Source organism: Diceros bicornis, chromosome 26 (genome assembly GCF_020826845.1).
Source record: "Diceros bicornis minor isolate mBicDic1 chromosome 26, mDicBic1.mat.cur, whole genome shotgun sequence".
Classification (NCBI taxonomy): Eukaryota; Metazoa; Chordata; class Mammalia; order Perissodactyla; family Rhinocerotidae; genus Diceros; species Diceros bicornis.
This window is the reverse complement of record NC_080765.1, coordinates 33,130,962-33,154,198: the sequence shown is the minus strand read 5'-3', so window position 1 is coordinate 33,154,198 and position 23,237 is coordinate 33,130,962. Positions and strand designations below refer to the sequence as shown.

General features: G+C 49.8%; 1 protein-coding gene across 2 annotated transcripts in view; it reads right to left on the bottom strand.

The window, feature by feature from the left end:
• Window positions 1-23,237, bottom strand: part of SYT17 (synaptotagmin 17) — a 78,092-nt gene that overhangs the window by 39,998 nt on the left and 14,857 nt on the right. The gene's annotated exons all lie outside the window — the stretch shown is intronic.

The window sequence follows — 23,237 nt, the reverse complement described above, 5'->3', positions numbered from 1 at the left end:
TCAACGAAAAGGAAATCAAAGAAAACGATTTGGGACAAAAGACACTTTCTGGGCAAAACAACAGCCGGGCTCTCCTCCCAACACACTTCCTTTGAAGTGCTTCTAAACGGCACTCGTGCTCTCTCTCACCTAGCAGAGGGCTTCAGATGTGTGCACACAACCTCTAACAATGCCCCAACACAGCTGCTCTCGCTTCTGCCTTTGTTCTCACCGGCTGGGAGAAACCTTCTGTCTCTCAATTTACCGCACAAACAACATTAAATAGGAATGGAGTTCTTAAAAAGCAAAATCCAACCACCATCCCAGCACTTTACACATTTCATCAATATTTTCTTTTCTCCTCCCTCCGCGCCCCTCGCCAGCCCAGGTTGTCTTCCATTCCTTGTCAATATACCAAAACAAAATTTGCACAGCTGCACTGACAACGCAGCCGAATTCTGAACCACCCCCACTTTAAACTTAAATAAATAAACACACATTTTCTATGTTACTACCTAGACATCATAAGTATCATTTTAAATGTCTCCACAGCCTATTCCATTAGGCTGAAATACCGTAATTTATTTTAACCATTTTTCTATTGCTAGGTACTTAGGTTATTTTTAACCACCTAAAATTGAGCACTTTGGCATTTTTTTCTTTTAGATTACTAGATTACATCCTTCTAATAAAACCCAGAGGTGGGATCACTGGGTCAAAGACTGTATCAAGATATAGCAAAAATATCCAGATATTTTTCTGCCACTCAATATGAACTGCCAGGGGCCGGCCCCGTGGCTTAGCGGTTAAGTGCGTGCGCTCCGCTGCTGGCGGCCTGGGTTCGGATCCCGGGTGCGCACTGACGCACCGCTTCTCCGGCCATGCTGAGGCCGTGTCCCACGTACAGTGACTAGAAGGATGTGCAGCTATGACATACAACAATCTATTGGGGCCTTGGGGGGAAAAAATAAATAAATAAAATCTTTAAAAAATATATATATATATGAAATGCCAGACCGTTTGCCAAAAGGGCTGAACTAACTTCACGGCCACCAACAGGAGAGGACAGGAGTCTCCCCCAACGTCACCAGTACTGGGTATTAACATTTTGACAAACAGGCATGGGATCAGTGTGGTTGCTAAAATATTTTTTGTTTGCATTTGTTTGATTGAATATCGAGTCATATATCGATTTAATTGCATTTCTTCTTTTTCATGGAAACAGTGACTTTCTGTCTTTGTGAGTTCAATGCCCTTCCTCTATCTATATGCCCATGGCGTGGCCGACTATGCATTTCGCACTGGATTGTATTTATCTGTTACTATTAGGCTAATTACTGCTGTCCACTGGATATCTTACTGTGGATTTAGTGTGTATTTCCCTGACTGCTAAAAAGGTTGAGCATCTTTTCATGTTCATCAGCTATTTATACTTTCTCTTCTATGAAAACGCTGTTCATTTCCTTTTGCCCATTTTTCTATTGAATATTCATCTTTCATTAATTTATAAGAAAGCCTTTAAATATTATGGATACTAAATTATTCACCAGTTATGTATTGTTGTGAGCTGAATTGTGTCCCCCATGAATTCATATGTTTAAGTCCCAATCCTCAGTATCTCAGAATGTGACCTGATTTGAAAATAGGGTCCTTGCAGATGTAATTAGTTAAGATGAGGTCATACTGGAATAGGGTGGGCTTCTAATCCAATGTGACTGGTGTCTTTATAAATGGGGGAAATTTGGACAGACATGCACACAGGGAGAACATCATGTGAAGACTGGAGATGTGCTGCCACAAGCCAAGAAACTACCAGAAGCCAGGAGAGAGGCCTGGAACAGCCTCTTTCTAGAACCTCAGAGGGAGCATGGCCCTGCTGACATCTGGACCTCGGACTGCCAGCCTCCATAACTGTGAGACAGTAAATTTCTGTTGTTTAAGCCACTCAGTTTGTGCTACTTTGTTACAACGGCCCTAGCAAACTAATATTTATGTATAGCAAATGTATTTTCCCAGTTTGTGGCTTGCTTTGAATTTTTTTTTTACCATATTTTCTGATGAGCAGAGTGCATAATTTTAAGAGGTCAAACACATGCATCCTTTTCTTCCACGGTTCACACTTTATGACTTTTTTAGAAACACTATGCTACACTAAGGTTGAAAAGATATTCTCCTTTTCTTCCTTCTAAAACTTAAAGTTTGGCCTTTCAAATGTAACTCCTCAGGCCATCTGGACTTGGTTTTGGTGTGTGGTGTGAGGTAAGGCCCCATTTTCATCTTTGAGGTAGTGACCGTCTTTTCTCCTGTCTTTCTGCCCCACGAGGCTGTGAGCTCAATGAGGGTGGTGATTTTACGTTACTTCCACCCACCTCCTCAGGTACAGAACAGACCCTTAGCGAATGCTGGCCAAGAGAAATGTCTGTTTATATCCTGTGCAGGAAGCTAAACCTTCCAGAGAAGATGGGAGAGAAGCTCCGACTTTTGATATGAGAGTTTATACCTAGGACTCAATGGCCGTCCAAACTAGATCAACCTACTTTAAATCCACTCAAGCGTCTCGAAAAAGTGACATATTGACTCTATCCTAAATTGGGCTCTCAGTGAGCATCTTATAGCAGAGATGGCTACTCTAGCAGAGACTGCTCAGGAACACGCAACACTATCAACCCAAACGTGAAATGACAGGCAATAAGCCTTGCCTCCAGCTACCCAGTGTCCATAACGAAGGACCAACAGTGGACAGAATTGTGTTAGGGAGGGTCCCCCTCAAGTAGAGGTGGCAGCAGCCAGGATGAGCCAGGGCACTTATGGGGAAGCGGCTAGGAAAGCTTTCAAGCCAGTGGGGTCCAGCCCCCAGACCCTTCCATCTGCTGATTCCATTTCTGCGCAGAAAGCCCCCCTCTGCTTCTGTGTGTCTCACCAACCTCTACCCAACCTCAGATCCAGCCCAACCATCCAGTCAACAGATATTTATAGAGTATCTACCACATGTCAGGCACAGGGCTAGCATACAGCAGGTGCTCAATAATTATCCAACAACTGGGCGACAGTGCTAGACACAAAGGACACAGCAGTGAGCAATCTAGTCAAGGTCCCTGTAGTGCAGTTCCTGAGAATAAACATTATTTAATTATTATGCATAACTAATTAATTGTGAAATGATTTTATTAGCACTGTGGTGTGTGCTATGACGAATAACAGGGTGCTGTGGGGACTGACCTTCCTAAGACTCCCCTGCAGAAGTAGGAACAGGAGTTAGAGGGCCATGGAGCAGGCACAGATGACAAGTGAAAGGAGCAATACGGATAAGAGAGCGGGGGAAGGAGGACGGGCTGGGGGACAGGGGTGCAGAGCTGAGGCTGGGGGAAAAGACAGGTCAGCTCATGCCTTGCTGCCAGGTAAGGAGTTTGGACTTATCCTGAGGAATAGGGAGCCACAGAAGGCTTTAGGCAGACAGTCACCTAATTAGAGGTGCATTTGTAAAAGATTTCTCTGGCTACACCCCCTCCTCTTCTGACAGTTCTAGCCATCTCTCCTTCTGACTCCCTTTTCCATGCGCATTGTAATTATTCACTTCTCTGCACCTCTAGTTAATAAACTCTTTTAGGAGACTGTTTTACTTTTCATGTACTATAATTCCGGCGGGGAGGGACTGCATCTTTTATGTTCTCGCCCACCTCTCTTTCCTGCCCTAGTAACTGCAGGTGGCATGGTTGGTGTGGGTTGAATAGTCCCCCAAAAACATGTGTTGAAGTCCTAACCCCTGGTACCCATGAATGTGACCTTATTTGGAAACAAGGATTTTGCAGGTGTAACCAAGTTAAGATGAGGTCATATTGGAGTAGAGTGGGCCCTAGATCCAACGTGACTGGTGGCCTTGGAAGAAGAGAGGAGACAGACAGAGAAGGAGAGAGAACATCATGTGATGACGAGGCAGAGATCAGGGGATGCGTCTACAAGCCAAGGAACGCCAAGGATGGCCACACCTCCAGAAGCTGGAGAGACGCCTGGAACAGAATCTCCCTCAGAGCTCCAGAAGGAACTGAGCCTGCCAACGCCTAAGCTTCGGACTTCCAGCCTCCAGAACTAGGAGAAAATAAATTCCTGTTGTTTTAAGCCACCCGGCTTGTGGTCATTTGTTATGGCAGTTCCAGGACACTGACACAGTGGTGGATTAGGCAAAAGGACTGGGTCACAGACCTAATTCCAACACCAGCTCTCCCACGCACTGGCTGTGCAGCCCTGGACATGTGGCTGAACCCCTCTGAGCCTCCTTTCCTTTCCTCCTGAGAAAACAGGGGACCTAATATACACCCCATGAAGTTCTGGTGGAGAACAGCTCTTTTGAAGTTCTTCTGTTGGTTTGCACGACAGTGTTCTCTCCTAGTTTTCTGCTCACCTTCTGGCTTCTGTTTGTTGGTCCTCAGACTTCTTATTCCTGCTCCCCTGCCCTTAAATGTAGTTTTCCCCAGAATTCAACTCCTGGTCACCTTTCTTCTTACATTATACAGTGTTCCTTGGCAATTTTGTTGATGCCTAGGGTTTCAACTCTCACATTTACTGTGTGAGCCAAACATGCTGATTTCTTTTGAATTCTAGTCCTGCCTAAGCGTGATATGTTTTCTCTTTCTCCTTTCCTTCCTTCCAGAAATATTTTTATTGAACATCCACGATGTACCAGGCACTGGGGAACCAGTGGTGAACAAGAGAGAACCAATCCCATCCTCTTAAAGCTGACATTGTAGTGGAAGAAACAGATAATAAAGAAATCAGTTTGTAATGTCTGTTAGTGGTAAGTGCTATATAGAAAAATCAAGCTGCCTAAGGAGATAGAAACTGATGGGGCTGCTCTTAGAGAGGGAAGTCAAGAAAGGCCTCTCTGAGATGGTGATAGTGAGGCCAGACCTGAATGAAGGAGGGAGCCATGAAGGTATCTGGAGGGAGAGCATTCCAGGCAGAGAGAGCAAGTGCAAAGGCCCTGAGGCAGGACCATGCTTGGTGTGCTTGAGAAACACAACAGAGTTGGCGAGGAGCAGAACGAGGGAGGCCATCAACAGGGGAAAAATGTTGGAGGGAGAAGCAGGGTCTGGGTCTTGTTTAGAATTTATGTTGAATGAGATGGGAAACCACTGGAAAATTAGAAGCAGGAAAAGACACAAGCTAATATTCATTCTACCGGATTCCCCTGACTGCTGTGTTGAGAACACATTGAGGGGGGCAAAGGGATGAAGCAGGGAGACCTGTAAGGAGAGTTATAATAATCTAGGTGAGAGGCGATGGTGGCCTGGACCAGCCGTAGGAGTGGAGGGGACTGAGAGAGGTTGGTAGGGCTGACACGATTTGCTGACGGGGGTAGGATAAGACTCCTAGGTTGAGGGTAAATGAGGGTACCACTAATGGATATGGGGAGCATGTGCGGAGGAGAAATCTGGGGAGAAATCCAGAGTTCAGTCTTCAACACGTTACGCGTGAGGTGTCCACCCAGGCAGGGGTCAGGCCTAGGCCGGTGAAGTTCAGTGTTTGCAAAGCTGCCCCCAGGAGAAACGCCACCTGGGGGTGCTTGTAAAACACACACCCCTGGGGCCTCCCTGAACCTACTTGCTTAGGTTCTCCAGAGGAGGAGCCTGGGAATTAGTATTTTAAACAGGTGTCCCAGAAATACCGGTCGCATGGGTGTTGCAAGCGATGGGATCAGATAAGATCACTCAGAGATCTTCAGCTGAGTGCACTGGAAGTCTCCACGTGGATGCCCCATGGTCACCCTCAACACCCCGCACCCCAGACTGAACTACTCATCGCCAGCCCCACCCCACCCTTACTGCTCCTCCCACCTCACCATCCAGCACCCCAGCCAGCAAGCTCCCCAATGCGGCACACGGAGTGAGATCCTGGAGACCCCCCTCACCCTCTGCCCTCGTGTCACTTCCAGCAACTAAACAACCTTGACTCCGAGCCCAGCCCTGCCCGTCACACCTGGACGCCTCACCCACCACAGTCAAAGGTCACCCACCTCTGTTCTCACACATCTCACGACCAGTGGTTCTCAACCGGGTGACTATGCCCCCAGGGGGCATTTAGCAACATCTGCAGACATTTTTGGTTGTCACAGTTGGGGAGGGGGTGCTACTGGCATCTAGTGGATGGAGGCCAGGGATGCTGCTAAACCTCCTACAGTGCACAGGACAGCCCTTCCCCAAACAGCATGATCCGGCCCAAGATGTCAGTGGTGCCGAGGCTGAGATCTAACTCATTTAGTCTAAATCCAACTCGTGCCCCAGAAGGAGCAATCTAAAACGTAAACCTGACCAGGTTTCTCCCCTATTTTTTATCTTTTCATGGCTCCTGCCCTCTTCAGGATAAATGCTATCTATGAGGTTCTTCATCCTCCAGCTTCAGTTTCTCTCAATCTTATATTGTACCATTCTTCATAGGGTCAAATTATATGCCAGGCAAACAGAACATTCCAGACTGCCCAACCTCCCTCCCGCTTCCACCCCACCCACAAGTGGGGACAGGGGCCCCTCCCAGGTGCTCCCACAGGCCTCAGACTTACCTCTTAGAGGAAATGCTACCAACAGGTCATGATTCTTGCAAACAAAAGCTCTACTCTGAGCCAGGCGCTGCACAGCACTGGGCATAGAGTGGTGAACGAGTCCCCAGGAACCCCGTCCCAGGGAGGTGTCAGCATGGGCACAACTTAGGACTTCAGGTTCTAACTGTCACCTTCTGTCTAGATCACGAGCCCACACAAGAGCCTGCACGTGGGAAACCCTCCTAATGTGTTCACTAAATAAATGAATAACCACAGCAGAAAATATTGACTGAGCACTTCTGTACCACACATGGCATGTGGCATGTGTTATCTCATTCAATTCTCAAAAGACCTCTTTGATAATGATGATGATGATGATGTTGATGTTGATGATGATGATCATGATGATGATCATGATGATGATGATGATGTTGATGTTGACGGTGTTAATGATGATGATGTGACGATGATAACCAACATTACTGAGAGCACACCATGTACCAGGCACAGAGTTCTAAGTGCCTTCCTTTATTTTCCCATTTAATCTTCTCTACAACCCTCTGGGAGAGGGAGTATTATTATCCTCATTGTCCCTACAAGTAAACGGAGACACTGGAAGGTTAAGGCACTGCCTGACATCACACAGCAAGCAGACAGCAGAGCCAGAATGCGATACAGTAAGAAATATATATTTGGCCTTTGTCCCCAGTTCCTGGCACACAGCTCCTAAAACCCTTGGAATCTCCAGAGCGATAAGAGTATCTTCTGTATGCTAGTGAGATGAATGGTGCCCTAGAAAGCTTCAAGATAGAGGCTGGTCACCAGAAAGAGCAAGGCATGACTAGAGGGTTGGAACTCTCAGCCCCAACCCCCATCCTCTGGGGAAGGGAGGTGGGCTGGAGGTTGAGTTCCATCGCCAACGGTCAATGAATTAATCAATCGTGCCTATGTAATGAAACTTCCATAAAGGCTCCTAAATGACAGGGTTTGGAGAGCTTCTGAGTTAGCGGACACACCAAGGTGCCGGGAGGGTGGTGACCCAGAGAAGAAACACCCCTCCACACCCCTCCCCCCCAATACCCTGCCCCCTGCCTCCCTTCCACTTGGCTCTTCCTGAGTTGTATTCTTTATAATAAACCAATAATAGTAAGTAAAGTGCATCCCTGAGTTCTGTGAGCCATTCTAGCAAATTATGAACCTAAGGAAGAAGTCATGAGAACCCCTGATTTATAGCTGGGTCGGTCAGAAGTTCGGGTGACAACCTGGCACTTGTGACTGGCATCTGAAGTGGGGCCAGTCCTGTGGGACTGAGCCCTTAACCTGTGGGGACTGAGCCAACTCCAGGCAGCTCGTGTCAGAACTGAACGGAATTGTAGGGCACCCAGTTGGTGTCTGAAGAAATGGAGAATCTGTTGGTGTGGAGAAAACCCACACACATTTGGTGTCAGAAGTGTTACGAGAGAAAACAGTTTACAGGACACGTATCTAAGGAGGCTGACTCCAGATGGTACACTCTTGACAGCTATGCTCTTTGGCTTTTATCCCTACTGAAAACCGAAGCTCAGAGAAGTCAAGGAACTTTCCCAAGGTCACACAGTGAGTGTCCCCTGTGACAACACTAGTGGCCTGCCTAAGTGCGCAGTAAATATTTACTGAATGGACGAAGGTGTAAATGGTCAAGTCGGGATTCAAACTTGGGTGTGTCAGACTTCAAAGCCCACCCTCTTACCCAGTCCAGGGCCCAGCACGTAGTAAGAGTCTAATACACCTATTGATTGATTTAAAAAGAAAGAAAGAAAAGCACAGGTATCCCTTATAGCTATTTTTCTTTCTTATGTCTGCTGCCCTTAGATGCCCTCACTGTTATGAAAAACTGCACTTTCTCTCAGTCTTAGGTTTTGGGGCACACTACACAAGGTATCTGTCTATTCAGCATCCCTCCCCCTTATTCTGGTATCAGAACCTCTGGCTGTGGTCTGGGTGGGGCTAACTCTGGACATTTGACCCTGCCTGGCTAGAGTACCCTCCTCTCCCTGGCCAGGTGATTGGCTCAGAGATGGCCATGTGACCAAACCAGCCAGTCAGAGTCCTCTCCATGGGTGGGGGGGGAGGTCGAATTCTAAGATGGCCCCCAAGGCTGGTGCCCCCTGGTGTACACTCCCTGTACAATCCCCTCACCCCCGAGTGTAGGTGGGACGTGTGAATATGATTGGACATCATTCTCACCATTAGGTTACACTATATGACAAAGGTAAAGGGATTTTGCAGATGAAATTAAGGTCCCCCAACAGTTAACTCTGAATTCATCAAAAGAGAGATTAGCCTGGGTGGGCCTGACCTCATCAGGCGAGCCCTTTAAAAGAGGACTTAGATGTCAGAGATAAGGAGCAGCAGCACACACTCTCCAGTTAAGATTCTGGGTGGCCCTGAAGAAGCAAACCGCCACGTGTAGAGAGAGCCACGGGGCAGGGAACTGCGGGAGGCCTCAGAGAGCTGTGGGCTCAGTCCTACAACTACACAAAACTGAATTCCGCCAATAACCAGTGGGCTTGAAAGAGCGGCCCAAGCGTCAGAGGAGATCAAGGCCCCGGCCGACACCTTGATTTTAATCTGATGAGCCTCTGAGCAGAGGACCCAGCCATACCTGGAAAGTGTGACGCCATACCCTGGAAAGGGTGTTGTTTTAAGCTGCTAAGTTTGTGGTTGTTACGCAGCAGTTGAAAACTAACACGGGGGCAAGGCTATGAGCTGGCTGTGGCCGTTTATTCTAACAACAGAAAGAGTCTACCTGAGGGACAGCAAAAGAGAGAAAGGTGGCCCCAAATTGAGCCATGCTGTAAGCATAAAATAGACAACAGATCCCACGATTTGGTATGCAAAGAATGTAAAATTTCACACTAATAATTTTGTATAAAGTGATTACATGTGAAAATGATACCATTTTAGATACGTTGGATTAAATAAGACGGCGCTGGAATAAATTTCGCCTGTTTTAGTTTTTTTAATGGGGCTACTAGAAAATTTACGATTACATATACAGCTCACGTTATACTTCTGGTGGACAGTCCAGTCCACGGACATCAGCTCAAGAGGGTGGTTGGTGGTGCTGCCCGGGGGCCTCTGTGGTTCAAGTCTTCTTTTGCTTCTAGGAACTACTCCTCTACCCTCTCATTACCACCCTCCTTGTCTCCAAGAGCCTGGTATGAATCCCGCCTCTGCCACTTCCTGTGTGACCCTGGACGGGTCCCCTAACTCCCTGGCCTCTGTTTTCTTATCTGTACAATGGGGTGGTAAGAACACCCATCAGATACAGTTGTTGAAGGAGTTAAATGGGTTCATACAGTGAAGGGCTTAGTGCCTGCATTCAGTAAGTGAATCTATTATCATTTTATTTTTCATTTCCCTTACGCTGGCTGGAGTCAGTTTTGCTGCTGCCTGAAATGAAAAGACCCTTCTCTTACGGCCCCACTAATTTTCCCCTCGCGTCACAGTTATTGATGGCCCTGACTGTGTCTCAGAGGCGACTCCAGGTGACGGGGAAGTACTGAGTTCGGAGTCAGTTGAGTTCAAGTCCTGGGTCCACCATTTATTTCACGAGGCAAGTCAGTCCATCCTGAAGCTCAGCTTCTTTGTGTGTAAAGCGGGGGCCATCACCGTACCCCACCCACCGCAGGCTTGTGTGAGTACTCAACAGGATCACGTGGGGAAAAGGCCTCACGCGGTGTCGGGAAACAGGAGGCATTGACACATGCTCGCTCTCTGCTATCTGATGATGAGAATCTCGAGGGAAGGGACCGGGTCTCACTCATGTTTGTAACCCCAGAACCTGCCATCTCTACGTGTTCAATCAATGGGGACGGCCCATGGAAACTTTCCACCTCTCCCTCTCTGCACAGAGCCCCAACATTCTCTCTGAAGATGCCCGGCCACCCAACCCGCCAGCCACTCAGAGCCAGGGCCTCATCTTCTCGAGCCCAGCTGGAGTCGATGAACTGCTTGGCTGGCCAATGTTGCTTTAATCTCTTTGGTCAAACCGAGTCATGGTCCCTTGGCTAGGAAGATCTTAACGCAATCATCACGGTAATGACTGACAGCGACATTTACTGAGCACTGACCAGCAATTAGCGCACATTAACTGAGGTCTTGCTACGTGCCGGGCCCATGTGACCACCACAGGCATTGTCAGATGCCACTCTAACCCCAACTCCTGAGGTTAGGGTCGCTATTCCTGCCATTTTCCAAAGAAGAAAGCTGAGCCTCAGCGAGGCAGGGTGGAGACCGAGAGCAGACGCACGGATTTGAACGTGGCCTTGGGCAAGTTACTCAAACTTTCTGTGCCTCAGTTTCTTTAGCTGCAAAATGAGGATAAGGATAGTCCCTGGGTGTTTTCAAACTCACATGGAAAGCCCTAGAACAGAGCCTGGTCTGGGGGAAGCGCTCAGGAAGAGTCAGCAATTACCATCATTATCAGTGCCATTGAACAACTGCCCAAGGTCACACGGCTGGAAGGGGCTGGGCTGAGTCTGGCCCGAGGATTATGGGACTGCAGGACCCTGTTCTTGACATCCATACGGCACCACTGTATACACGTGTCAGGCTCTGTGCTTTGAGCCTCATGTGAACTAGCCCTCTGACTGCCCACGAACACCCTCTAAAGTAAGTACCACTATGATCAGTGGGGTGCTGGTAAACTTTCCAGGGGGGAAAAGGCTCTGATTTGTGGCATCTGTCAACTTCACACACAATGGATGATTCCAGGTTACCACTGTGAAGTCAGCCAGCTTGCAAAATTCCTGAAAATTTAACAATTGGCTCTGTGAGCCAGTGCAAGCTAGCCAGCACGCCACACAATCTCCATTTTATAGACGAGGAAATTGAGGCTTAGAGGTGATACGTTACTCTCCTGGGCCCACACCTCCAGAGGGTGGCAAAGCCGGGACTTGAACCCAGGTGTGTATGACTTCAGGGCCTGTGCTCTTGGCCATCATAGATCCCTTCTCTTGTAAGGACCAGCAGTGTGGCATAGTGGCAAGACCTCCCACCTGGAAGTCAGGCAACTTAACTCTAGTCTCGTTTCTGAAAGCTGTGTGACCTTGGACAAGTCACTCAACCTCTCTGTGCTGCAGTTTTCTCATCTATAAAACAGGGTCGGTCCAAGTCATCTCTGGTCCCCCTTCTAGTTCATATTATAACTAAGAATCAAGCTCATGTTGAGGTCTGAAATACAAACTCCATTTCTATCTCAGGGGGCGAAAACAAGAAGGAGCACATGCAAAGAAACTTCTAGTTAACACTGCCTTGTAAGGCTCTGGCCTGGGCCCAGCCCTGGCTGCACAGTATTGTCAAAGCACTGCCGTTCACCAAACCTGGGCAGGAAACCCTTCTGACACACACACAGAGGCCGGGATTCTGCTGAGAGGGTCAAGGCTGACAGCAGCTCAGAGCAAGTTAAAGAGGGATTCTCATTAAAAACTGACATCCGCCTCGTCAAGGGCCTTGCTGTAACAGTATCAAGTGCTGAGTGATCTCGAAACACAGTACGCAGTCAGGAGAGGCTGGGGCGCGCACCACTGCAGGCGGTTCACAGGCACTCGGCCCCATCAGCACGTAACTCTGGGCGCCTCGGATCATCAACTAATTTTCCTTTAAAAAAATATCCTAAATTCCTTCTATCTTTGCCTGGGGCGTGGTTAAGATCAAAGTAGCATGTAGTCACGCGACGCATAACGACACACACGACGACGGTGATCCCGTGAGATCAGTACCACACAGCCTAGGTGTGTAGTGGGCTGTGCCATCTAGGTGTGTGTAAGTGCACTCTGTGACATTCACACCACGACGAAATGGCCTAACGACATATTTCTCAGAACACACCCCGTCGTTAAGCGACGCATGACTGTAATTGAAACACAAATCAGATTCTAAGGCCGATTCCTCACGGCCTCCATCTCAACTGCTCTCCAGCCTCTCCTTCCTCTTTTTGGCATCCCCCGCTCCTCCCTCCCGGGGCCTGGGCTCCCGGGCACCACTTATTCAGTGTATGTTACACGCCAGGGGCTCTGCCTGCCTGACCTCAGGTTTTCGAGAGGCAACGTAGTGGGCAGAGCGGCCAAGAGCACAGCCTCTGGGGCTGGACAGGCTGGGTTCAAATCCCAGCTGCGTAGCCTTGGGCATATTACTCAACGCATGCCTCAGTTTTCCCCTCTATAGAATGGGATGATAATAGTTAATACAATAGAAGCGCTTAGCCTCACGCCTGGCGCAGTGAGTGCTACTTCAGAGTCAGCTATCATTATTATCATCTTCACAGTTTTCCTCCAGCTCCCCATGCAGTATGCATTATTACCCCTGATTTATGGGGGAGGGATTGGACTCAAGTTCACGTGGCTGGTAAATGGCAAAGTCAGGACCAGGTCAGTCTAACTCAAGAGCTAATGCTCCTTACACAATCCTATTTATTCCATTCAAAACACATCCCCCGAGCTCCTTCTAGTGCCAAAGACGCTGAGAATAAATAACAACCAAAGCTGATGTCTATGGAGTGGTTACCCCGCCCCAGGGTCTGGCCAAGCCTTTAGCTGTGCATCGACAGGAGAGGGGCCTTTTCCTGTTGACCCCAGAACTGGCCCAAAGCTGGCGGCAAGTGAGAGGTACCAAGGAGCCAGCAACAACCGGGGCCCAGCACTTCCCTCAGGGATTTTTGAGGAGCAGAGACCAGGTCCTGCAGTATCCACACCTTCCCCAGTCCCCGCCTCTATAAGCAGAAGGGGGACGTTGGCCAAGTGGGGAGAGCTGGGGACTGTCCCTGCTCATCCACCCAAAAGCCGAGAAAGACAGCTGCCAAGAGAGCCCCTCGCAAAGAAGAGACGCGCCCTCAAGGACCAGAGAGGGGCACCTTCTTCTCTGCGGGCATCTGCTTAGCCAGGGGTCTTGCTCATCTGTTTCGCATCTTCCTGACCAGAGGCAAGGAGGATGGAGAGAGGTGGCAGGCAGAGAGAGTGGGGGGCATGGAAGACCCTGTGCGCTGAGCCCTCGAGGCGGCAAGAGGAAGTGTGGGGATGTGAAGGTGCGGCCCAGCCCCCAGCCCCGACCACATCACTGCCGGAGACCGCCAGCTCTCTGGCCACCAGAGTCCTCTCTCTCGTGTGCATGAGGCAGGCTGGAGCCTGGGGAATTAAGGACTCCCGGCAGCCCCCTCCACCTGCGTCTGCTGGGAGCCGGTCAGTAAGCACCCAGCGCCCACACTCCTAGGGCAGGCTCCACCGAGGGCCCAGGAGCATCAAAACGCAGCGGCCCACAGTGCTAATAACACATTCTTTATTGGTCTCATTTCCCTCCTTCCCTTCCGGTTTTCCTTGGCATCACCCCCCAAATAAAATACCTGCACTCAAATCTTGGTCTCGGTCTGTTTCTAGGGGAGCTCAATGCAGGATGACAGATAACTTTCCCAGGGGTCAGGGAACCCTAGAGAAGGGAGCTGGGTTCGGGCCATCTGACCAGGGCCCATCCTCGAGGGCGGCTCACTGGTGAAGGGACCCCAACGGTAAGAGGCCAGAGGATACACTCCTGGGGCCAGGGCAGCCCCTGCCCACCGCCAGGACCTTCCCAACAGTCGACACAGCCTGCCCCCAGGGCCGGCTCTTGAACGGCTGCCTGCCCAGGTTCCTCAGTGGGGACCTGAGCAGAGGTGCAGCGACGATAACAGCGGGAACTGTAGCTATGGCAGCGAAGCAAGGAGGCATTCACGCTTCCTTCTCTGAATCCACACTCCTTCCTGCTTCAAGACCCCCGAGGGGTGGTGAGGGGCCACCTTCCACCGTGTGGACGAGGGAGGACAGAGCGCGCCCTGGCCCATGACCAGGCCGGGTCCCAGAGCATCCTCCCTGGGACTTCCGGAACTTTCAGAAGTGAGGATCTCTCTTTCCACCTGTGTGGCCCAGCCAGCAGGAGGTAAGCCTGAGGCAACTTGTGGCCACTTGTGCTTCCACATGGGAAGGGCCTTCCTGAGAAGAGGGGCGATGGAGGAAGGCGCAGCTGAGGAACATTCTGGCTGAGAAAGATTCCCAGGGCACCACTGAGCCCCAGACCCAGTGCTGCCTGGAGCCCACACAACCACAGACCTGCCTCTTTGGCCAAAGAGAGTTTGAGATGGGTTCTGCTAGTTTTAACCCAGATTCCTGATAAAAAGACATTTAGGGGGCCACCCAAGAAAGTAAGTCTTGACCTCAGAGTCATGCAATTTTTTTTATTGCTCAACCAACACAGCCGTTCCCACTGCTGACACCTATCTTGGTGTCAATTCAGACGGCCCTTTGGCCATTTCCAAAAACTCCAATCACCGTGGCGCTCTTGAGAAAAGCCACGAGCACACCCCAGACTCGGAAGACTTCCTTAACAGACAGGTTCAGAGCAAACGCAGAATTCCTTCTAAGGGGACAGCTCCAAAGGTGGAAGGAAGCAAGATACATATTGATATAAAAATGTGGGTGTACTTGTGAGAAATACAGCCTTATCATGCTCAAGTTCCATGGTGTAGGTCAATCTACCAAGTCCTGGGCCAGGGCTTTCTCCTAAGCAGATGATTTCACAGCGGTTATGGGTGTGGCTTTGGTGTTAGTCTCAGGTTCAAGTTCCTATTCCAGCTGTGCAAACTTGGGCAAGTTCCTTAACCTCTCTGAGCCTCCGGGTTGCCATCTATAAGATGCAGGAGCCGGTACTATCCATCTGGTAGGGTAACGTAAGTATTGCCCCCAGCCCAAGGTCTGGCGTGCGGTGAGTATCCAGAACACATTTATTGCTACTATCTCTGAACCTCCCTTGCAAAGGCAACTTGCACAGACTTCACCTCCCAAGCCACAGGGCCCTGAATTCTAGGCATCAAAGGTCTAAAAGGCGTTGCTTCAGACAGAGCAACTCTCAGGTTAAAGCAATTTTCAGAAACATACATATCCAGCCTTCAGGTGTGCAAATATCACCTTTGATTAAACACATTTTCTTTTCTGGGCTCAAATCAAACACTCCTCCTCAGCAGGCAATCTGGCTTGGTAATAAAAGATTCTGCACCCTACACGACTCAGAATTATCCCCCGAGAACATCTAAGAGCCCTCGAACCTGAGACTGCTCCCTCCTGCATGGCTCCATAAAACATAATCCTAATGGCAGCCCACATGGGGCACTCAGGCAGCCGCGCCAGCTCATTAAACCATCACGGCCGCCGACCAGCGAGTGGCATAGCCACGCTCCGGACCCGTCTGTCCAGTTCAAACAGCCACCCCCGTCTACCTGCCACCAGCCACCCAGCGCTTCCCGGTACAAGGTCCACGGTTCACCTGCATTAGAACCTCCCAGCACATTCGCTAAAGTGCAGGTTCACCCAAGACTTAGGAAATGAGAATCAGCGAGGCTAGGGTCTGGGAGCCCCTGGGTGATTCTGGGTGTCGCAGCCCCTGGGTGATTCTGATGCTTGTGCAAGTAAGAGAACCACAGCATGACAGTAGAAACCCTCAGTCTGTGTCACAGCCCTTGTTTGCAGGGCCCCTGAGCTGGAGGTTAATGTCTAAGGACTGGTCCCAGGCATCAAAGACTCTCCTTCAAATTGCCTCCCAACCTGGCCACTTGTCCACAACTAATTTACACCAGGGTCCAGGCCGTCACCCCTCCCGCCTAGGAGACCACAGCCAACTACTCCAAACGGGGGCCCTGCTCCCTTCTCTCTTCTGCTCCGCAACGTTTCATTATGAACATCTTCAAATAGAGAAAAGCTGAAAGAATCGTATAGCGACCTCCTTTATATTCATCACTTAGATTCTACAATGAAGTTATTAACATTAATAATTCTACTATTAATATTTTTAAAATATGCTGTATTTGCTTTATCGCATATCCGTCGATCTTTTTTGAATGCATTTTAAAGTAAGTTGCAGACATCAGTACATGTCCCCTAAACACTTGAGCAGGCAAATTATTAACTAGAATTCAACATCTGTCTATGGCTCTTTTTTTTTCCAGATAAAATGTATATACAATGAAATGTGCAGACCTTAAGTGTACTTGATGAATTTGACAAAGGCAGACACCTGTGTATCTCAAAGCCCTATCAAAATGTAGAACATCATGATTAGTCCAGAAATTTCCCTCTTGCCCCTTTCCACTCAGTCCCCATACCTAGCCCAGTTGCAACCACTGTTTTGATTTTTTCACCAGATTAGTTATGTCGGTTCTTGAACCTCATATAAATGCGATCATATATATGACATGCTCCCTTGGGTCTGGCTTCTATTTAGCATAATGGTGTCAGCATGATGTTCTACTTGGCATAATGTTTGTGACATTCACCCATGCTGTGTGTATCCGTACTTTGTTCCTTCTTATTGCTGAATCATGCTCCACGATAGGAATGTGCCACACTTTGTTACCCTTCATCCTGTTGATGGACACCTGGCTGCTGCCAGTTTAGGGCTATGATGTGAAAAGCTGCTGTGAATATTCATGCACAAGTTTTGGTGTGGACCCCACGTTTCCATTTCTCTCAGGAGTGGCACTGCTGGCTCACAGGGTAGATGTACGTTTCGTTTTACAAGAAAATGCTAGAACTTCTTCCTAAGTGGCTATACCACATTACACCCCCGCAGCGCTGTCTGAGAGTTCCAGTTGCTTTACATGCTCACCAACGTTTGGTGTGGTCAGTCTCTGTCATTTTAGACATTCTGGTAGGTGGGTGTGTGGTGGTGTCTGACTGTGGTTTTCATCTGCGTTTCTCTGACGGCTAATGATGTTGAGCACTTTTCCATGTGCTTATAGACCGTTGGTATGTGTCTTCTTTGGTCAAGTGTCTATTCAAAACTGGTGCCCATTTTTAAATTGCCAATTACTTAAATTTAGTTAAATAAATAAATCTTTTCTTTTTGAGTCATTGGAGTTCTTTATATATTTTGGATATAAGTACCCTGTCAACGTGTCCCCCAGTGATTTCTCTCCAGGGCAGCCTGACTGGGGCACCCCTCCTTCTCAAAACTCTCCACCCCACTTAGGAATAAAAGCCAAGTCTTTACTTCAGCCTACAAGATCAATGTGATGTGGCCTTGTATACAAATTCAACCTCATCTCCTACTGTTTTCGCCCTCACCGGCTCTACTCTAGCTATCAACGTGCCAAGCAAGCTCCTGCCCCAGGGCCTTTGCACTGCCTATACTCACTGTTCAGAATGCTCTTCCCCGGACATCCTCCAGGCTCACTCCCTCTCTCCATCCAGCCCTCTACTTAAATTTCTTCCCCTCATCCGTCTAAATAGCATCCCTACCCTCACCACCCAGCCATCTCTCTCCAGCCCCTTATCCTCCTTTATTGTTCCTCGTGGCATAGACAGTGCCAACACGGCATGACCTGTTAACTCACTTGTTTGCTGCGTATCTCCCTCCACCAGAATGTCAGCTGCACGAGGGCAGGGACTTTGTTTTGCTAGCTGGAGAGAACCAATCCAATGTCTTGGTGATGGCACGTCATTTTTTAAGCCAAGAGCCTCAGTTCTACCACTTAGCACCATGAACAAGTTACTTAACTTCTCTCTGCCCAGTTTTGCCCTTTGTAGAGTGGGCCTTGTGAGGATAAATGAGTTAGCACACGTGAGGATAAATGAGTTAGCACGCGTAAATCATTTAGAACTGTGCTCGGCTCACATAGACACTCACTAACTTACAGCTAAAGCAGCAGCCCCATCCCTGGACCACGGTAAGTATGTAACATATTCACTGACTAAATAAATGAGTAGTTCATATATGTACAATATTTGTATTGTATATTTATGGTGTACAATAGATTATAATTTCCCCCCAATTCGAGGGCCTTCCACATCCAGAAGCTACTTTCTCCTGAGAAGAGTTTATATCTGCACGGCTACACTGCAAGCTGCATGAGCAAACCAAGACCCACGAGGTTACGTGACTCCAGTCACAACCAACCTGCAGAAAGAGCTAGAACAAGAACTCTGACCCTTCCCGATGCCCCGTGAGGCTCCGGCACGGCCACCGGCCATCTAATCTCTCCACCTCCCCCGCCCCTCCTTCCCAAAGCCACATAATCTCAAGAGAAAACGAACTGCCTTCATCCTGGATATTTTTCTGCTTCAAAAAAGGACTGAAGAAGGGGCCGGCCCGGTGGCGCAGTGGTTAAGTGCACGCGTTCCGCTTCTGCAGCCTGGGGTTCGTGGGCTCAGGCCCCGGGCGCAGACCAACGCACCCCTTGTCAGGCCATGCTGTGGCGGCGTCCCATATAAAGAAGAGGAAGATGGGCACAGATGTTAGCCCAGGGCCAGTCTTCCTCAGCAAAAAGAAGAGGATTGGCATCGGATGTTAGCTCAGGGCTGATCTTCCTCACAAAAAAAAAAAAAATGATTGACGAACTATCTACACACTCATGTTCATGGTAGCATTAGTCACAATAACCAAAAGGTGGAAGCAACCCAAGTGTCCATCAACCCACGGATGAACGGACAGACAAAATGTGGTATATGCACACAATGGAATATTACTCAGCCTTCAAAAGGAAGGAAATTCTGGCATATGCTACAGCATGGATGAAACTTGAGGACATTGTGAAATAAGCCAGTCACAAAAAAGACAAATACTGTCTGATCCCACTTATATGAGGTACCTAGACTAGTCACATTCATAGAGACACAAAGAATGGCGATTACCAGGGGCTGGGGGCAACGCGGGATGGGGAGCTATTGTTTAATGGGTATAGAGTTTCATTTTGCGAGATGAAAAGACTCCTGGATATGGATGGTGGTGATGATTGGATAATAACATAAATGTACTTAAGCACACTGAAACGTACACTTAAAGTGGATAAGATGATAAATTTTATGTTATACATGTTTTGTCACAATGATTAATAGTTTTTTTAAAAAGAGCTGAGACCACACAGACTGCACTTCTAAATGGCCAACGCATCAATTCATTTCAGTCCACTTGGATGAGCGAACTTCTCTCAGCGGCCAGTATAACTTCACACCTATTCAATCACCCCACACGCCTCCTATTTCTCTGTCCTCATTTTCAGGATCTTCCAGCCAACCCTTATCAATGAGACCAAAAAACTTGCAGTAGCTCCATTAGCTGCTAATTTCCTGAACGCCAAGATCAAAGACACAATGTTCAAAGGCACACAACAGCTGGGACATTCTGCTGTGAGCCAGCGGATGCCTACACACTGGCCCGACCAGCCTCCCGTTCCCGTGGGTTCTCCAAGGCAGAGAATGCAGAACAAGACCCTCGGAGATACTCTGACCATTAAGCGGGCTGAAAACAAGGAACCGCAGAGTTCTGGGTCCCCGCACGACACAGCTGCGTCTTCCCCTCCCACTCCACTGACCAGCCGAGGGCTTGGTGAAGGCGGATGTCGGCCTCCAATGAAACCAGCAATGACATCATTCTAACGGCCTCAGCGGGCTGGGGGAGGGTTTCTTCTGTCTGCAATGCAGGCCTAATTTGCTTGATGTGGATTTTCGTTCAGAACCAATATCTCCTTTTCCACATACGGAATGAACAGCAGAGCAGTTCCCTGGATACTGCCCCTCACAGCTCCATCCTTGGCTCTCCGCCCATCCCAACAACTGGCTCTCTGTGAAACACCCTCCTCACCCCACAGGGACCAGCCCAGCTCTCGTCTCGCCTGTCACGGCCCACCCTGCCGCTGTCCCCCCAACCTCCCCTCTCTCCTTGCTCCACACAGGCCTTCTCATCCTCGGCACTACTGACATGTGGGGCCGATCATTCTTTGCTGTGGGGCTGTCCTGTGCACTGCAGGATGTTAGCGACTTCCCTGGTCTCCGCCCACTAGATGCCAGTAGCGCCTCCCACCCACCAAACCCCAGTGTCTCCCAGCACCGCCCAAGGTCCTGAGGACAAAACCGCGCCCGGTTCAGAACCACTGTTCCACAATCTGGGAGCTTGAGGGAGGCCCACGGCCGCCCAGCCGAGAATCCGATTTCCCAGCCTGGTCCCAGCCAGTGACCCGCAGATGTGGGAGTACAGACGGCTGGCTCCTGGTCTGGACGAGGGACATGGTGCAGCGTGATCCGGGGTCCAGAGTCCCCTCGCCACCACAGACCAGCAGATGCTAGGTCTCATTGGGACCACGCCCTCGTCCAGCTGTCACCATTTACCTAGACGGCTTCACCCCCTCTCCTGCAGGGTTTTCTCCTGTTTGCATCCTGTTTGGGGTTGAATTGTGCCCCCCAAAAAGATATGTTGACATCCTAACTCCCAATACCTCAGGATGTGACCTTATTTGGAAACAAGGTCGTTGCAGATATAATTAAGATGAGATTGTACTGGAGTAGGCTGGGCCCCTAATCCACCGTGACTGGTGCCCTTATAAGAAGAAAGAAGACACAGACACACACAGAGAGAAGGCCGTGTGATGACAGAGGCAGAGATCAGAGCGAGGCAGCTACGAGCCAAGGAGCACCAAGGACTGCCAGCCGCCACCAGAAGCCAGAGAGGCCAGGGAGGATCCCCTAACGGCCCTGCCGGCACCTCGATCTCCGACTTCTAACCTCCAGACTGTGAGACAATAAATTTCGGAAGTTTTAAGCCACCTAACTTGTGGGGCTCTGTCACAGCAGCCTTAGGAAACTAATCCCCCCCAAATCCCTATCTCAGGCTCTGCTTCAAGGGAGCCCAACCTCGGACAACTGGCCTTTCCAGTCACAGGGCATAAACTCCAGGGCAAGCTTGAGATGGGAGCTGGAGTCCACTATTCCCTTAGGCAGTTTCCACAAGCCTTTCTTTGTGTGAGAAGGAAGGTAGGAAAGGAAGAAGGAAAGGAGAAAGGAAGGAAGGAGGGAGAGAGAAAGGAAGAAGGAAATTCACTTTGGAGAACCCCTCCTTCCATCATTCATTCATTCAACAAACAGTATTGAGCACGACCACATGCCAGGCACTGTTCTAGGTGCTGGGAATACAGAAGTAAACAAAATAGACAGAAACCTCTGCCATCATGGGGTTTACGGACCAGCAGGGGAGACAGACCATCAAATATGTGGTCTACGGGATGACAGAAGTGCTGTGGAGAGAACAGAAGCAGGAGGGGCGGGCCCGGTGGCTCAGTGGTTAAGCGCGTGCTCCGCTGCGGCGGCCCAAGGGTCACAGGTTCGGATCCCGGGCGCGCACTGACGCACCGCTTGTCAAGCCATGCTGTGGCGGCGTCCCATATAAAGTGGAGGAAGATGGGCACGGATGTTAGCCCAGGGCCAATCTTCCTCAGCAAAAAAAAAAGAGGAGGATTGGCAGATGTTAGCACAGGGCCGATCTTCCTCACAAAAAAAAAAGAAAAAAGAAGAAGGAGAAGGGGTTCCGGATGGCCCAGGGTGGGGGCTGCCATGTAAACAGTGACGCTGCAGATGCTCCACAGCTCCGCCTGGGCGTGGTCTCGGCTCAGGCACACCCGGCCTCTTGCTCTTTTCCGCCCCAGCCTTCCTGTGAGGCGGTGGAGCCCACCTGGCCAGCACACAAGGGCGGAGTCCACGCTCCAGCAGAATGGAAGGCCGCCCCCTCCTGCTGCCAGAACAGCGACCTGAAGGACCACCACTGACCACTGACCTTCCCTGCCTCCTCTCCTCAGCCCTCACTCCTGCTTCCGGGATCACCTCCTGAATCAACTACCCGCTCCCAGGTGCCTCGGCCTCGGATTTCAGGACAGCCAAACTAGGGCGGACGTGCCAGGAAGGCTTTGCCGAAAAGGTGACATTTCAGCCAAGACCTAAAGGAGGCCAGGTATGGGGATGTCCAGATTCTCTGTCTGTCCAGGGCCTGCCACTGATGTCAAGAACAGAGCTTGGCCATATAGAATTTATTTTGTCGAGTGGGTCTCCCTCTTGTGATTGTAAGTTTCTTGACAGTTGAGAACCCGGTGATATCAAATATCCAGGAGGATACACGGAAACCACCCAACACATCCAGATCATGTGATGGGAAGCAGGATTGGGGACTCGGGCGGACGCTGCCAACACCATGCCCACTGTCTCCTGGCCCTGACCACTTCAGCACACACAGGCCTACAGCCAGCTGCCAGCAAACGCACGTTTTGCATCTGTGGATGTCAAAGGTCTCTTTATCTGCCAGTGTAACAGGCCAAAAACGCCAGGGAATGAACCTCCCTGTCCCCCAACCGCCCTCTTTCACTGGCTGACAGGAGTTGGTGTATAAATACCCCAGCTCCCTCGCTCCCCAGGTGGAAAGACTCAGGCATGTGTGTGATGCTGGCTCCCAGTTTCCCCAGCAGGTTTCAGCTCCAATCACCCACAGAGGTAGCCGGCCTGATAATGCATCCTCTACGGGACTTTCCCACTCCCTCTGGGGGTGTCCTCTGCTGTCACCTCCCTGAGAAACGACCTCCCTTGCCTCGGGGTCTTCTTCTTCTTGGGGAATTCAAACTAAGAGAGGGATAAATCTCCTATCTTTGATGGTGTGTACAGACACACACACACACACGCACACCCCGACAGTGGAACAGCCCCTCCAGTCCTCGTGTTAAAAACCTGCGTTCTGAATGTGATGCTGGCCAGGAGAGCTCAGCTTTGAGAAGCGCCTCAGTGTGTTTGATGCAAGACAATCCCGCCCACATTTCCCAGGACTGCTGGCCCCAGCGTGGATGGGCCAGACCAGCCTCCAGATGGTTGGAGTCTGGCTGGGTCTTTCCCTCCCCTGGCCCCCACCACATCCT